The sequence below is a fragment of the Trematomus bernacchii genome, unplaced genomic scaffold (genome assembly GCF_902827165.1).
Source record: "Trematomus bernacchii unplaced genomic scaffold, fTreBer1.1, whole genome shotgun sequence".
Taxonomy (NCBI): Eukaryota; Metazoa; Chordata; class Actinopteri; order Perciformes; family Nototheniidae; genus Trematomus; species Trematomus bernacchii.
The window spans coordinates 2,456,665-2,475,524 of record NW_022987605.1 but is presented as its reverse complement, the minus strand read 5'-3'; the positions used below and the strand labels follow the sequence as shown (position 1 = coordinate 2,475,524).

The 18,860-nt window shown below is 39.0% G+C and overlaps 1 protein-coding gene across 2 annotated transcripts in view; it reads left to right on the top strand.

The window, feature by feature from the left end:
- The first annotated feature begins 3,799 nt into the window (after positions 1 to 3,799).
- peli3 (pellino E3 ubiquitin protein ligase family member 3) overlaps positions 3,800 to 18,860 on the top strand; it is a 35,770-nt gene continuing 20,709 nt past the window's right edge. For both annotated transcript variants that reach the window (XM_034130862.1, XM_034130861.1), the window contains exon 1: positions 3,800 to 4,015. The gene's annotated coding sequence lies outside the window, so the exon portion shown is untranslated. The remainder of the gene's footprint in view (positions 4,016 to 18,860) is intronic.

Below are 18,860 nucleotides of genomic sequence, written 5' to 3'. Positions count from 1 at the left end.
GATTTTACATTATAAATATTCACCAAAATTATTTAAAACCATATTCTTCCAAATTCTCTGCTGTAGTATGACCACCAGAAGACTATTGATGTGTTTAGTGAGTTTGGTAGAAATATACTGTATAATAGTAACATTATTGAAGATGATGCCATATTTATTGATGATTTTACATTATAAATATTCACCAAAATTATTCAAAACCATATTCTTCCAAACTCTCTGCTGTAGTATGAGCAACAGGAGACTATTGATGTGTTTATTGAGTTTGGTAGAAATATACTGTGTAATAGTACAGTTATTGAAGATGATGCCATATTTATTGAAGATTTTTACAAATATTCACCAAAATTATTCAAAACCATATTCTTCCAAACTCTCTGCTGTAGTATGACCAACAGGACACTATTGATGTGTGTAGTGAGTTTGGTAGAAATATACTGTACACTACTACAGTTATTGAAGATGATGCCATATTTATTGATGATTTTACATTATAAATATTCACCAAAATTATTTAAAACCATATTCTTACAAATTCTCTGCTGTAGTATGACCAACAGGAGACTATTGATGTGTTTAGTGAGTTTGGTAGAAATATACTGTATAATAGTACAGTTATTGAATATTATTGTATTCTCTTTTTTCGGAGTTGCACTTTGCAGACGGTCCCTGAGCACTCGTTTCTTCTCCGGCTGCGGAAAGAGACCAATTTAATGTGTCCAGCTCGGAGGACGGCGCATATTGGCTTTTTTTGATCAACATGTGATTGTAGTTCGTTGTCAACCTTACCACGGTACTTAGGAGACGTAATTTGTGTTTGAACAACGTCTTGTTCATGCGTTATTGATCCGTGAAATCCGAATCTGCCAATATCGTTCTAACTTTACTCAACTACCTCACAGCTGTTCTCACTGTAAACATCGCGTCGAGATGAAAGCAGTGAGATTGTCTGGCTTGACTTCCTTCAATACTCTCAAAATCTTAATAACATTGGAAGGCCCCTTTGTTTTACCTACATTTCAGACTAGGAACAATTTAAAGTATTGCGTTACATCTCCAATTTGATTTTTAATGCGGCCATTTGCAGCCACTTTGTTATTCATTTCCTATTTATTTAAATATGTCTAATATCATTAATATTTTCATTTTATTTTTGTCGGAATGGTTTGAAAAAAATATATATTTATTTATATTTAACCCTAGCACACTAACAAGCAGTAGTCATTAAAAACAGAAATATGGAGCTACTTATGGGAAGGATACACTGATGAACAAAGAAATACAAATGACACGATTTACTTAAACATATTGGAGGCTCACATTTTGGAGCAATAAACCATACTACACATAGTGTAGATAGAGTAATACTGTGCATAAGTTAATTGTTAAAATAACCAGAATGATTTACCAGTAAACCCTGTTTTTATAAACACATGTAGAATTGAAAGCACTTCATTTTGTTATTTTTTTATGATTACAGTGTCCTTATATATGCATACATTAATAACAGCTAACAATGTTTTCAAACAGTGTTCAACCTTTGAAAGGGCAGACCGTTGGTGTGACTTTGTCTAACACCAGATGGCGCCAAAATAATGAATGTGTACATCTCGACACATTCATTGTGACTTGACTTGAGGTACATCATTAAAGAGGACAATTTGAATGTTCTAATGATTCTTTTATGAAATATTTGAAAATCCATCCTGTCAGCTCTGTGGTGTTTTGTTTTGAAGCAAACATTAGCATGGTAACATACTAACAATGCTAACATGCTGATGCTAGCCAGGTATACGTTCTAACATGATAGCATCCCATTTGCTAATTAGCATTTGACAGAAAATAAGTTTACATATGGTTAAGGATTGGACACATTTTGACCAGATGAAATGAGCTGATCTTAAAACTGTTAGAATTCATCCTCTGGGGAGAATGATGTCTTGACAAAATGACTGCTAATTATTCAATAGGGGGGCAGTACTTGTTCAGGTGAAGCCAACATGTGTCAAGGCTGAGCAACTTTTTTCAGAGCACATCTCCTTGTTTACATTTCTATTAGAACTTTGAGACGCTAGGATGGAGTTGAAGTTGAGAGACAACGTCTTTAAATCAACGTACAGTAAAGCGATAATCTGGGATTGCATTAGAGCCAATGCGTCCTGCCTCTGTTGCTCTGTTGACCTGCATTAAACCAAAGACTGCTCAAACGTTATTGGACAATACTACTTGGACCACAAACTGGCTACAAACAGAAAGAAAAAGTATTTTTGTACCACAAATGATATCCCATTTCCAACAGATTTTACATTCATATGACATATGTTTCTAGAGTTTACCAAAGTAGTGGACCCTAGATCGTAGCATGGCTACAAAACATCTGGTCTCCCATTGGTTTAAGGTCCCTGAGTTCAATATTCTGAGGCTTAAACGATATCATTAACATTGATAAGGTGGTAAAGCACAAACCCTAACCTGGCAACCCAAAAGTTGTTCCTGTGGCTTATAAATGCCACGTTTAGCATTGATAGGCCTTATGCAAGTTAGAGCCTACAGACCATTAGTTATATAAAACATGTATAAAGAGTGTTTTATTAGAAAGTGGTCCTTTTTGTCAAGAAAAGTTATCCCATCATCCGGCCAAGTAAATGTTGAGGGTGGATTTGGACTGGAGAATATGCCTTGGAACTCAAAGTGAATTATAAACTGGCTGCCCTGGTAACGTGTGTTCTTGAAGGCACCAGATTTGGAACCCTGAAACTGATAGATGATAAGAGTCAGGCTCATGCCGGTTGCATATGTAATGCCCATTTATAAAAGCAGATGGTACGGTGTCATTTACCTCAGAATTAATGGATATGATGCAGGTTATTAATTCATAATTAATGCAGAGATGATATATGTGGATGTCTGTATTTAAGGCAGCTGTTAACTCTAATTTATTCTGACAAGTTTGGATAAAATGATATTTACTTAAAAAATGAAGCAGTAGAGGTGTCAAATTTGAATGTTTGAGTCTAAAATAACACATTTAATAACAAATGTTCAGATGAGGTGGGAGAAGTACTTAGATCTTATACTTAAGTTAAAGTAGAAGTAAAACATTGTAGGAATAAAAAGTCCTGCATTCAAAATGTTACTCAAGTAAAAGTAGACAAGTATTAGCATCAAAATATACTTAAAGTACCACAAGTTAAAGTAGTCATTGTGCAGATTGCTCCATTTCAGAATAATATATATGATATGTGTTATAATGATTGATCATTAAAGTGTTATCAAAGCTGGTAAAGGTGCTGCTAGTTTTAATGACTTTGTATACTGCAGGGTAGCTTGTGAATTTACTCCAGGTGGAACTAAAGTCTGATTTATATATATAAGATTATATTTCACATCATTCATCCAAATGTGTAAAGTAACTAAAGTATTAAATACATGTAGTGGAGTAAAAGTACACCCTTTATCTCTGAATTGTAGTGGGGTAGAAGTACAAAGTAGCATAATATTAAATTACTCAAGTAAAGTACTAGTAACTCAAAATCATACTTAAGTACACTGTACTTAGCCTAGTTACTTTACACCACTGTACATTTGGATTTGGAACCCCGAATTTACCAGGACCACGTAAAGGCAACACAATATTCGTGTGGCAAGATTTATTTCTCGAGCCATAGAGGAGAGAGAGGGAGAGAGAGAGCGAGGAGGACAGAGAGAGAGAGAGAGATAGAGAGAGGGAGAGAGAGCGAGGGAGGCGTAGGCGTGCCATCCGGCTGCCGTAATATCCGACAGCAGTGAACGCGTCTCAGTGTCGGTGTATCTGAACGATGCTGCCGCTGCTGATCTGCGCTGCTCCTTCTTCCTCTTCTTCTTCTTCACCTTCTTCTTCTTCTTCTCTGCTATTCTCCGTCTTCACACTCCCCAGGCCTTACGGGGACTGACAGAGCCCGCACACACACACCCAGAGGAGGGATTACACACAGACCCGAGTCGGTCCCGGACCTCCATCGGCAAACATCAGCGGGTACGGGCCTGTTTATGAAATTTCGTGCATCACCTGTCTTTATTACAGGAGCTCCATCCTCACAGGGGCAGATGGAAGGAGACGCCAGCTGGCCTGGGGTCTGCTATACTGCTCTTTATAGGGAAATGATGGAGGGTAAAGTCACCTTATGTTGACTTTCTTAATCTGTATTAGGTCAATTAATTGGTAAATGATGTCAAACTTGTGTAATTGATTCGAAAATAGATAGATTTTTCTACCTGATTCTGCTGTTACTAGAGGCGTTTTGATTATTTACATCACTGCAGCTGTGTGTGTGTATGACAGGCAAATGTGCGTAAGGAGGGTGTGTGTGCGTCTATATGTAGCGTGTGTTGTCTGCGGAATCCCCTGTGTACAAGCCCAGCCTTTAAAAACACAATAGCACTTTGTGAGAAAGAGGAGGAAATATTACAGATGTTGCGTGGATCCTGATTTCTCCTTTTCCCATTGCAGCCTGTTATGGCCCAATATGATCAGATTACTACATCATCATGTGTTAATAGAGTAGAAGAAGTCCATCCACAGCATGGCCCTGCAATCCGCTGCAATCCGCACACACAGCAATAATAAAAGAGGCCATGATTGAATAATCTGGAATAGGAATCTAGTTTTCTGTCGCATTAACACTTTAATGCAATATGTCCAGGCTGCTTCTGGATGCTTCTATGATGCTTAAAGGATTTGGTGGGATGGTCAGGGGAAATTAGCTCCAAATGGCTCACGACACCAAAAGTAGTTGATGGTATTCATGAATCAACAATATAATAGTTTGCTGAGTAATGACTCATATGTATAGGGAGAGGGTTGTAGACACATTGGCTTACATAGATCTTTGGATATGATGCTGTTTCTGTGAGAAGAGTTGCATAATGCCCATTTATAAAAGCAGACGGTACGGTGTCATTTGCCTCTGAATTAATGGATATGATGCACGTTATTAATTCATAATTAATGCAGAGATGAGCTATGTGGATGTATGTCTAAAGGCAGCTGTTAACCTGAAGAGATTTATTCTGACAAGTTTGGAGAAAATTATATTTACTTAAAAAAAATAAGCAGTAGAGTTGTCTAATGTTAATGTTTGGGCCTAAAATAACACGTTTAATACACTGAAACTATGACTTTAATTCAATATTATGTCAACAGATTACACTAATATCATGTTGAATCTAATATGTTTGCCTTCAACTAACCTTATACAATTATGATTATGATGCATTTAATTAAAATCAACGTTTCAGTTAATCGGTGTAACACATGTTGGATTTGGACCCCCGAATTTAAGCAGTAGAGTTGTCCAATTTTAATGTTTGAGCCTAAAATAACACTTATTACAAATGCTGGATTGAAGAGCCTTTGTACATTTTGAAAGAATGACAAATCATCCCTTTATAAAGTAGAGTTGTATTATTTCACAATAAACCACACCTATGTTTAATTGTAGCCTAGGGTGGCTAATGTTAGCTGTAGTGACCTTTAGATAGATAGATATTGCTGTTTAACTGAAAGTACCGACACAGCTTGAGGTCCAATAAGCACATTGAATGCATCCTTTCCTTACAAAACATCTGTAATGGATATGTTTGATTTTTTAAATCCTACATTTTTTTATTCCATAGATTGCTAGCTCGCAATCTTCTTTATATCCTCAGCAACAACTATCTATTTTATAGTAAAGGACATAGTGGCAATATTAAGGAGTTTCAGCAATACATAAGGGATAATTTAAAACGTACTTCTGCTGATTTCTCTGACGTGCAGTGCTCTGTCTTTTAACCTCTTTCTCTGCCTTATTCCTCCTTAGCAACGGTCATTATTTTGCTTAGCAGCGGTATTAACAACCTTTGAAATGTCCAAGTTGACCAATCGGAGTCGAGTATTCAACTAAGCTGTGTAATAAATAGTGTTAACAGTAACATCAAAGTAGAAGTAGTTAGTTAGCAATAGTTTATTGTGGTATTACTTTAGTACCATAAAAATCAGTGAAAGTGACAGTGGTGCTAGAACTTGTAGCCGTTAATAACTATAGCTGCTGATAAATAAACGAACACTACTCGTAGTATAAGCAACAGCAGAATAGACCCAGTGTCAATCTTATTAACAGTATCATTGAAAGAAAGCTCTTTTTAGAAGGTCTTGAACAAGAAAAAACTCAAAAAAAGCAATAGGATGCAGTTTGATTAAAAGAAAAACTCGAAGTGGCGCAGCGATGTCATGTCTTTTCTAAAATTGGAGAAAATTAAGTATTCATTAAGAGGCGGAACCTCTATGTTTTACACTAAGTGGCAACCCTTCTTAACCTTCTTCCAATCTCTCGCATTTTTGGCTACTGATTGATGGACACCCCCCCCCCCCTTCCTCTTTATTATGTATTTATGTACATTTTTTGTCTTTGTATTGTTTTAGTATTATTATTTTGATTTTATTATTATTATTGCTATTATTATCTTGTTTAGTTCTGTTAGTCGGTACACTACTCCCTTATATTTTGGCTATCTGGTCTGTTTGAGTTATGAAGGTGGCTTAAATACTGTATGCCTTCAAGTGAAAATTAACCATGTATGGCTTGTTAATTGATGCACAATAGTAGAGACTAAATGGTTACTAGTAACTTTGAACTGTGGTCCCTGTCAATGTACCAAATGTCTTTTATAAAATATATATATAAAAAAAAAAAAAAAAACTCGAGCTACAAGCGTACTGTATGACCGCTGTGAATAACTAGCTTAAGACATGTAGCCTACATACATGTAGCCTACATACAAAATAACTAACTGCCCGGCATGGAAATATATGAATGTTTGTTAGACAAATATATCATAATCACAGTGTCCAAACCCACAAGATCACTTCAAACAAGAAATGTGTGTGTAGGCGTGTCTGTTTGTGTGTGACTGAGAGATTAGCTAACACAGCAGCAGCCCACCTGTGAAGCTCCTACGTAGCCCGAGGGATCACACTGAGAGGAGGTGACCCTGAAAAACAAGAAGGGGAGATTTTAAATTACATAAAAATAGTTTGCTAGTAAACTCTTCTGACATGGTTCATTGAGTTCAGTTTAAACTAGGGCTGTCAAGTTAACGCCACTAATTATTTTAACATGCGATTAACGCATGTGTATTTGTCCTCGGCCCGCCCCGTAGTTTCAGAGCCCAAAGGCTTGACGTTGTTGTTGTTGTTAGTTGGATGGTGGGAGATTCTAGCGAGAGATATGGATCCAAAAAAAGGTGTTTTAAACAGCAAGCCAAGCACACAGCTGATGCTGACAGCCCCGCTCCTGCCGCTCGCTTGCGGCAGACCATGCTTGAAAGTTTGCCTGGGAGACGCCTGGACACGGCGTCTACGAGCAGCAAGCTTTCAAGAGCGATAGCTAAATGGGTGGCGGTGGCTACAGCTTGCAGGACAATTAACATTGTGGAGGACGAGGGACTGTGTGAGATAATTCGGATCGCATCCAACGTGTCGACTGCACATCACAGCGCATTATTTTGACCCTAGGTGGGAACTTCAGTCTCATGCTTTGACTGTTATGAAATAGAGGAGCGGCATTTCGCCGACATCTGTAAACAGGCTTGTCTGTTTGAGCAACTGGCTCAGTGCAGAGAAGTAGACAGGGTTGGGAGAGAGTGTAATGGCGCATTTCCACTACAGCGTGGTTTAAGCGTGCCGTGCCGTGCCGGCCCGTTTTTGGTTGCGTTTCCACTTGGCGTAGTTCCGGCTAGCGGGTACTTTTTCACAGTTTTTCTGGCTCTCCAAAATCGAGGTTCTTTCCGGGCCAACAACCAGGCTGAGTATGCTAAACTAGTGAGAGAATCGCTGGCAACTACAACAAAATGAACATATTTGACCGTGATTTAATTGTAATACACATTTCAAAATGATGCCGAAGTAACAACATACTGATACCGGTTAGTAAAAACCATGAATTAATGCTTTGACAAGTCTGCAGACAGACGGCAGGCGAAGAACCTTTTAAAATGCGTGTTGTCTGAATGGAGATCGGCTAAGCTAACGCAGTATATGCTCCGACCGTCCACACTCACAACAACGGCCTACAGACATAAATAAACCAGCGACTGTACTCACCATGACACAGGCAGTCTGTGGTTTGTACTTGTTTAACTTTTGTCTAGTTTCTGAACAGATATGAGGAGCTGTGAGCTCTGAGGGCTAACAGCTAACGGCTGATGTTGGTTTTGTGTTTCGCATTGAAGATGACGCCACGGCTCCGCCTACACTGCGTTACTATAGTTACTACCCCAGTTCCTAAACTGTAATGGAAACGCAGCATAAAGTGAGCCTGGCCTACCAAGGCCTAACTATACCGTACTAAGCCGCGCGAGGCCCTGCAGTGGAAATGCGCCATAAGAGAGAGAGAGAGGTTCCAGGTTGTTGTATTGAAAATATTCAGGAGAATATTTGTCATTGTTCCAATGATAATAAAGAAACATTTGCATAAAGCATATGCAAATGTGAAATATTCCTCTAAGGTACATTTAGAACATACAAAATGTGCGATTAATTTGCGATGAATCGCGATTAACTATGGACATCATGCGATTAATCGCGATTAAATATTTGAATCGACTGACAGCCCTAGTTTAAACCCATTTTAATCTAAAGCCAATTCTCTGGTGAGGTTCTTCTAATCGTGTTTGTTGAGAGTGAGACGGCTCCATTAAGGATTGTCTAATTCCTCATATCCACAGAGCTCTATGTATATGCAAGTCAAACAGAGGTTTAATCATTCCTATAACTAGATTATAGATATGTCACGATTTCAAACATACCATATGCATTTCTCTGCAGTAAGCATTTATGTAAAATTCCTGTGGAATTAAAAAGAAACAAGTTCAGCTAGTTAAAAAACGGGATCATTTAAGGGTCAGTTGATGTTACGATACTTATACTGCAAGATGAAACCGTCATCAGTTTCCCAAAGGGCTCTACTAATGTTTCCATTGCATCAGAGCCACTTGTTTTTAGATTTGTGATAGACAGCTTGTGGCACCGGAAAGAGGCTGATTAAGGTGATGGTATGCTAGAGCAGTGATTTTCAACCACGGTGCTGTGAGAGATGGTCAGGTGTGGCGTGGGACATTTTAACATTTCACTTAATTGGTACAACAATATGATTTAGTTGCTGCAAATAAAATCCGAAGGTGCCATGGTCCTGAGCAAGCTTAAACGTCATCTCCAAACGAAACATCCGTCACTTACAAACAAAAACATCCTATTTTGTATGCCTGAGTAATCAAACTGAGAAACGGGTCACTGATATGAGAAAAACCACAAAGAGAGATCTCTCAAAGCTAGCTACTTAGCAGCTGAACTCTTAGCCACATTTAGAGACTTGTCATTAAATGATCAATATCAACACATTCTTACTCCCAACTCGTACTATAGTGACGTTATGTCAGGATCCCTTGGCGTCACTATCAAACGCAGTGGGGGCCCCTTTAGCGTCGATTTTCAACTATCAGGGAGTCCCATTGACTTGCATAGAGCTCCCTGAACGTTGGTAATAGATCGCGGAGAAATGCTCTCCGCCAACCCATTCTCACAGCGTTTATCAACCTTTTTCTAACTCAATATCAAGCCACACTTATTGTTTTTACCTCTTTATTTTAATTGTATAATGTCGGACTTTTGTTGCCGTCAGTTATGGGGAGAGTAGGGACTCAGAATACTGAAATCTGTATTGTTTCATTGTTTTTTCCTTCTAATTTTGTATTCTTTTCTAAACCACACACTGTTATTTACTCAACAATAAGACACAAGTATCCTTGTGTTTATTTATTTGTTTGATTGTATAATGTCGGACTTTTGGAGTCAGTCAGGACCGAGGGTCGGAGCAGCTCATTCGAACACAGGAAGCTGTATTTTAAAAATAAGAGTTCATTTTAATATTATGTTTAATAATGTAGTAACTAGACCACTGGGTCATGTTAAGACCATCTTTTCTGTCGGTTTGGTGTCACAAATATCAAAACAATATATGTGTGGATAACAAAATACATCCATCATAAACTAAACTGGAAACAGCAGTATATTTTATTGTGTTAACACTGTAAACCTGAGTGCTTTAACCGCCTAGTGGTTAAAGCACGTTATTGCATTTTTTGTTGTTGAATATGTTATATTTGATGAAAACATAAAAATATTAGAAGGTCAATGATAGAAATATAGAATAGAACATATCAAGAAGATACTGTATGTGATCTCTACAATAAAACAGTTTAGTGCAGGATGTCCAAAGATATTAATAGGAGGATGTGCAAAACAGACAAACTAATTAGGCTTTATTTAAACATTAAAGAATACTTTAAGTTAAGGTCTTCTTTTGAATAAGAAAAAAGCATTCGGGGTATCAACAGATAAATATTAAGCCTGACAAAGTACTTAAAGTCTAATATTTCCCTTTTGGAAATGCATGTGACTATAATAAGAAGATGAATCCACGAGGATGTCAACAATCCTGTGGGAGCCATCAGGGAAGTAGTATGATGAGAGTCAGGCAGGACCGCAGAGACAGGTTCAGCCACGACTCGAACCCAGAACTCAGGACAGAGGATCCAGGACTCAGGACCACAGCAACAGGATCAGCCTCGACTCAGGATCCCGGCGTAGATATAGACACCAAAAAGAAATTTGGGGGAAGCTGGGTTATTGGAAACATGAGAGTACACAGGTACAGACAGACAGAAGGAGGAAGTAAGGTGTCCCCCGACAGTCTAAGCCTATAGCAGCTAAACTAACGTGTCTACGTACATGCACTCCCTTAGGATAGGTTGAGGGAAAGGGGTAGCAAGTAAGAAGTAAGGAACAGAGGTGGAGAGGCACAACGTGTCTATGTACATGCACTCCCTTAGGATAGGGTGAGGGAAAAGAGTAGGAATAAGATGTATGCCCCACATCTATACCATGAGCGCATTGCTCCTAAAAAGTTTTTTGGCACTGACACCAATCAACAGTTGTGCGTCGACTCTGCAGGGATCAAGGCACGTATATGCCTCTCCCTGCTTCCACCGTCTACACACACAACCAAATTACATCTATACCATCAGTGAGGGAAAAGAGTAAGAACTAAAATGTATAGGTGAAGAGGCACAACGTGTCTACGTCAATGCACTCTTATTAGATTATTTGATCAACTATAAGCTTTATCAAAAAGGAAGGTCTTAAGCGTACTCTTAAAAACGGATAGGCTGTCTGCCGCCCGAACACAAACTGGAAGCTGTGTTCATGTCACACATGGAGACATGTCACAGTAGAGACACTACATACTGATATGAACCTGAAAATGAGCAGAATAGGGCCCCTTTAAAGTTTTAACTCAAATAATTGTTGAGTCATCCGTATCATTTAAATTGAGCAAACGGATTGTCCCTCTATAGATATTAGATATCAGCGTAAAACCTGGTGACCTTCAGAGAGGGCTGTGGCTGCTATACGTCTGTCAGCTGTTTGCATCTCTATTTGACTGCTTTCTGAATTGCAGCGAAGAGTGTTTAATGATGAGGGGAGGGAAGAGAGGTGAGAGTCTTAAACATTCCCTTTCTCTATCATCCCCACTCACTTGGTCATGTGACTTCTTGAAATTCAAATAACCCTGATGAGTGCTACAGGTGCGTCCTCTCTGTCTCTTTGCAGGAGCAATAACCCATTCTCCAGCTTTCTTGCTCTTTCTCTCATTTTAAATAAAATAAAAAATGTTATCGCCTTACTGCATCCTAGACAGCAGGACTATTTAGGAGCAGACAGAGCTGCAGGACACACACTCTATCACAGTATAGGAGCAGCCTCACACACACACATTTTCCCATTTCATACAAAACACTCAAGAGTGACTACATTGTGCGTACAATTCAATAATTCAATTCAAATCAACTGGCTAACGTTACGTAGATTCTTGAACTCTCACAATTGAAACTATTTCCCTTTTGTCTATTACTTTATGACCAAATACCTTCAAAACAAATAACAACAGACTTATTGGTGTATGTGCAAATTAGCCAATGTTGGGATTGTACCAAATTTAGCTTACAGTTTTTTGAGCATTTTAGCATGCTGACGTTAGCATTTTGATCAAAGTGCTACTGTGCCTTTATACAGATTTGCAGAGCTGTGAGCAGGACTTTAGAGAGAGTTGTATATTCATGTGTTTATTGGTTTGTTTGTCTCCAGGATTACCAAAAAAGTACTGACCTGATGTCCATTAAACTTTATTGAAGGGAGATACATTTTGGATTTAGCTACATACAGTATTTTTCATGGAGGTCTGCTTCTATGTCATACAGTAAATGTATAGAGACAAGTCCCCTATCGGCACAGCCACATTATCTCCCTCAAATTATGCAATTTCTTTGCATCATTTGTCATAGCTAGGTGGAAAAACACATTTTATCCAGCCAAGTAAGTTCTGATTGGTCGACACCAGCCCTTGAATTTCCAATAATCGAATGATATTGTGGGTTATTCAGAGGTCCGAAACAGAGTTGAATTAGTACCAAATGATAAACCTTAGTTAAACCCTTTAAAGTGTTGAATTAAAGAAAACAACAACCAAAAATTGAATGGAACCAAATCCAAGCAGAAAGAGAAAGTGAAAGAGTTGGAAGGATGGAGGCTGGATTTAGAAGTGGGGGAGGGTAACAGAACCGTTCATAACACTGGCTTTTAGGATTTGTAAAGTATAAAGTGTTACATAATGTGAATCAGACATGCTCTCTGCCTCCGTCATGATTAAAATATGAAAACATACACAACACAACTCTGTATTACTGATGTTTCACATTATTATATGTATACAGTATATACAAAAATACATCTTTCCTTATTGCTACCTTTTACTTATATTTAATCAGACAATAAACCCTCTCTTTATACCATCCAAGAGCACTGTCTCATTTCCAGTAACTAAGAATACATGAAATCTTTATTTAAACAGGTTGAATAGGAGTAATGGTGTGATGAGTTTTGTCATGAGGCCATAATTCACTGCAGAGTTCATTTGTCAGTTGGAGTATATTTAGCTCCCTGTTCATTTGTTACTGGAAGAGACACATTTGACTCTTCCTTTCTTTCTCTTTTTCATCCTTCTTTCTCTCCTACACACTCCAAACACTCTCGCCCTTCCCCTGCAGTGGGTGGTTAGAGAGAGTGAATGCTGGGGGGGAAGGAGAGGGAGGCCAGAAAAAGAAAAGAGGACAACAAATGTTCAAACAAAAACAGTATGGAGGAGGGAGTGTTATGCTGAAATATCAAAACCTATGATAACATAATAATTTACACACTTAGCATGTACTATATACTGTACATATATGGTATACTATAGTACATACATAAATGGTTGTCCCACAAAGAAAATGTGGAATTGACATCCTTATGAATGAATCCTTACGCTAAATAAAAGGTATCGGATAGTTACGGAGTGTACTGTATTTCAGAAGCTAGTAAACTGAAGCTAGCCAATAAGGAAAACTACTAAAGCTATGGTGAAAGTGTTAGCAAACACCTTCCTATATCCACATCCATCAGTTACAGAGTAAAACATCCTGTTTGTGTCCACCTGATGAATGAAAGACCAATACTGACTCTCCTTTTAGCTTTGGTTTGGTCTCCACCACCTACTGAGACACATATCTGTTTCTTTAGCTGCTAAATGCTTCACTTTGTTCAGTACCTAGTCTTTATCTGTCCCTGGGTACTATTTGGTGCTGAGCACGTAGTGTACAGTGGATTTATCAGAGCTTTCTTACTGAAAACGGCTACATGCTGTTGCTACAAAAAACAAGGCTTATGTTTGCTGGCTGTAAACTAAGGAAAAAGCATAACACTGAAGACAAAAGCTCAGTTGATAACCTGTAAGCTACCGACAACGTTATCTTTACTTCACTTGTTCTGTGACAAGGCCCCTAAAAGTTTCAAAAACATACGCTCCACTGTCCTTCTGTTATTACCTCAGACTGTATTATTACTGACTTGAACTAACCACTTTTCTCATTCCTTGAGAAACATTGCTTTAGTCAGTAAGTTAAATTAAGTTAGTTAGCTAGTTAACGTTGTCAGAAAACTGTGCAGTAATTTATGTAATCACTCACATTAATCACGTTTAACATCAGTAAAACCCAGAACTAAATTCTTAGAGTGTTGGTCGACCCCCCTTATGTTAATTAGTTATTTTTGAATTGCTACGTGTGGCATTATAGCTCTCAAGGCCCACTGTTGCTTTGCTAGCGCTGTATTTACTGTGATCAGAACGCTGCTTCGTCCCACCAGCGCTCTGATTACAAACACAAATCACTCCTATAGCCTACAGCTAACAGTCTACAGCCATGGTGGCGCTTTGAGGAAGCTACGTTAGCATGTTAGCATGGTAATGATTGCACTAAACAGCTTATTCTGTTAGGGATGTACTCCCTTTTGCAAGTACTTGGACATAATCCACCACTTTTAACAGTAAATACATAGTGTATGTAACAATGTATCCAATAGATATGTGTATGCTTTAGTCTGAACCAAAACAACGGAACAACAAACTGACAGACATTTAGCCTTTAGCGCCATGCTGTTAGCATAAGTGTGCTATTTATGACCATATTTAAGGAATACATTATTTATTGTTATCTTAAATTACTATATAGCTTTTGGTATAAGACAGAGTGATGTGTCGTGTGTGTGCAGGGTTGTGTTACATTACCCTGTATAGAAGTGAATACACAACCCTGTATAGTCTGGTACTATCTTTGAATGCAGTGATACTGTGTGTTATGTTGCATTTTCTGGCAGTGCGTGGTTTGCAGTGTGCTGTGTTGTTTAACACTGTGTGTGTGTGTGAGTGTGTTCAGCCTCAGCACCATCAGCAGCCGTTCCTACCACAGACCCTCCAGCCACTCTGCTCATATGGACTGCATTCCCTTTATCTATGTCTCTTTATTATTCTCTCCTTCCTTTGTCTTCCTTTGTCAGACAGCTTTTTCTTTGTTTCACCCCTCCCTCCCTCTCTCTCTCTCTCCACCCCCAGGATGTGGCTGTGGGTTGATTAGAAAATGCGTGGCACAGAACAGGCAATCCATCACCCTGCCAAAGCCCGACTCTTCCACGCATGCGCTCCTACCACATACACCGCCTCGCACACCTCTTCCTCATTTCCCTCCTCTCTTCATCATCCACACACATCGTTCAAGCTTTAGTGCGTGTGTATTTCTTTTCTCCAGGATACCAGCAGCATCACAAATCTGCCCCTCCTTTTCATTTCTTTCCTTCACCTCTCCTTGCCCTTCAAACCCACTCCTCCTCCTCCTCCTCCTCCCACCTCACTCATCCTCCTCCTTCTCGTCCACATCCACTCATCCACCCATGGCAGTCATGCCTCTTTTGCTTTTATAGATGTTCCTTATGGTAATTCTGCTCAGTTAGATCATTTACAGTGAAAAGACTGGGGAAATGAAGAGGGGACATATTTGCAGTGAATTCTGATTTAGCTCTCAGAAAATCAGACAGGAGGTTAATCTGCTTTTTTTAAACTGACAAAATAAAATAATATTCAAAACCATCGTCAAACATTGACCGTTGGACTATGACCTATGACCAAAGACATTTTCAGGGCTGTTTGTTCTATACCTGAACACAATATGCTGTGTAACAGCTACTTCATAGTGTTGTTGTTATTTGTCTCAAATCCCCCTCCTGGTTGTTATACTACGAAGCGAGTTCAACAGAGCCAGGGTTTCTTTGACTTAGCTGGATCGATAAAACTAAAACTCCTTATCATAGATAACGGGTACCGCAAACCTGGATTTCAATTGTCTTTGTGAACTTGCGCTAAAATAAAAGGGGCCGCTTGATGCGTCATTTGACTCATTAAGAGCATGAAAGTGATCGATCGCCACCTATTTCCATTTGATAAGGATATTTAAAAAAAATCCTCCCGTTTATTTCTAATTTGACAACTGCCTTATCACCTGAATCTCTGCCTAGAGCACCATTGTGTTTTTTTAACCAATCATCTCTCAGAGGGGCGTGGCCAGCAGCAGCTCATTAGCATTTAAAGCTACAGACACAGAATCAGCACTTTTTTAATAGGCTGAAACAGAGGGGTTTATGGGATGCTGCAATGATCTGTTTGGTATTTCAGCCAGCAACACGTCAGAGACAGGTTTTATATATATCTGAGACCTGTACTATATTGTTGAAAAATAGTATAATAGGGGACCTTTAAGATTTAAACTAGTTGCTGCATAGATATAACCATAGATATTTAAAATTGCATTTAGGTCGGACACTGTATACGTTAGGACATGGGATACATTTTTGGTCAAATGAAAGGAAATGTATTCATTGTTTTTTATCTGTGATTCATACTAATAGACTAATCAATTTCTAATTGCCTTTGTATTAGCTGCAATACAAAGTGTTAAACGGACCTGAAATGATGGTACCGCATTCCATCTGGGGCCCAATCAGAAGGCCAAAACTTCATACAGAAGACTAATATCTTGTTTGGTGTTATGCATAACTGATAGTTTGCCACGTTGTACAGTATGTGCTGCTGTAACTGCACGGCTTTGTTTGGTGGTATACATGTAACGTCACAAGTTAACATTCATAACTCATTCCCTCAGCCAAGAATATTTACCTCTCATAGATTAACTATTAAGTCTATATATCACTTGGTCCGGAGCAGGCTATCTCTGCAGCACAAGTTGCCATGGCAATTAAGACAGGTTAAAAGAGAGCCACCTTCATGTAATGGTTTCCCAATGTTAGTCCATGGAACAAAGTACTTCTGTGCCCAATGGCATCATGTGACTGACATGGAAGTTGTAGTTTAACGGTTTGGTAACAAAACATGTACTTCACCGTTTGACGCCTGGGGGCTCAGCCAATATTGACCTTGTATCCGAACGAGAATTAGCATTAGGAGGAAAAAGTTGAAACAGTGACTCCTGTGTGAGTTTCCCAAATCATCAAATTGCAATGATTTTGGGAAGATGAATATGACTTTTCGATTTTTAGGATATATCATTTATATACATATAGATAAATACATATACATGTTTAAATACATATACAAGTCTTTTTTCAGCGCCCTTGAAGTTCCCTACAATCAATACTGCCACCCAGAGGAAGCCCCTTTTTCAATTTCTTATCTCTTTCTATTTCTCCTCAGGCTTTATTGTTTTCCCTCTCCTCTCATTTGCTTGTGTCCACCCAGCCTCCCATGTGTCCAGCTCTGCTCTCACCGCTCAATATCCAGGGCCACAGAGAGGGCGGGTAATGAAATGGCCACTGGCTGCCTGAATCTGCTTTCTGCCATCCTTCATCTGATTATGAGGAGGTATTCTCCTCCTCGGGGCCCAATCAGAAGGCCAAAATCCAATCACGTCTAATAACGACCACACACTCACTCACTGGCAGAGTGGAGTACATGGGTTTGTTTTGTGTGTATGATGATCTGAAAGGGCTAATACAGACAAATCAAGCAGGAAAGGAAGAGTCCAAACATGGCATCGTATTTTCGATATCGTCATTCCCAGTTTGATTATCTAATCTGCTCAAAGGGAGAACAATGCTTGTAGGGCTTTTCTCATGCTTTTGCAACACTCGCTTTCCACTGTGTAGGTGTTTTCGCCCACTTTTGATTAATAATAGGCTTGAGCATTAAGAACGGGCTTAGAACCTGTGTGTAGAGACAGGGATTTAGCTTTGTTTGACTTGTATAAAGAAATAACATCAAAATATCCACATAGTGACTCATACTGTGTGTGGTGAAATGATCCTACTCTTTAAGGGTAATATTCATATTCCCTACTATCCCTTGCCAGTTTATTAAATGCTTGTCACAGACATTCTTCTGGTGTGTTATGGATTTCCTTTATCAGAACATTCAATTTTGAGTCAAAGATGTTTAAGTGACAAGCCCTTAGTGTGATTTGACAGGACTACTATGAAATGCCACCGTAATAAAACTATAGTAGAAATGAAAGTAAGTTATCACAAACCCCCTCACCTCTCTGTTAATACGACAGTTTGTCAGTTGATGGTTATCTGGTTGTTAAATGTAAGAGCGTGTGAAGGGGACACAGCACTCCTCTCCGTATAACTCTCTAGAAGTCACAAAGTGTAAGTCATCACCACGGATAAAACGGCACAACAGATGCATCATAAAGTAATAACAGGGTTCATAGATGAACGTATCTGCCTTCATCGAAAAAGCTGGATCGCCTGTGCCTATCCAATCATATTAGACGGACCGGCTGTTCTGTTGAGGCCCTGGCTCAGCAAACTGAAAGCACTTCAGTGGCATAAAGAGGATGACAATTACCAGAAGAGCCAACGTCACAAAGACTGAGGCTGTCCCATCCTATAACACACATTCTATCGATTATTCCTGAACTACATTTGTAATATTTTGTTTTTTGCCTTGGGTGCAAAGTGAAAGGTGGAAATGAATGGCTTTGCATTGAACTATATATATCTGCGGCCAATATCAGCATTTGGGTACATGCCCCGACCTCTATGATCTTATAGAGTGGTGAGACAATGCCCTGCTGGAGTGGAACGCCGCCAAGACTAAAGCAAGGGATATTGATTTCAGCAGGAATCCCCCCAGGACAGACCCAGCGGTTCTTCACCACAAGTAGCTGGATGTTGTGCACGGCTATAAATATCTCTTTTTGAAGGAAACTGCACCATCAGCTAAACTCAGTAACCTACAGCTCTTCTACTTGTTATTGTCTGTGAATACATCTTAATCCTGTATGTTGCTTTGTGAGTTGTAATGAATTTAAATGGATACATGACACTGTGAGCCCCACCA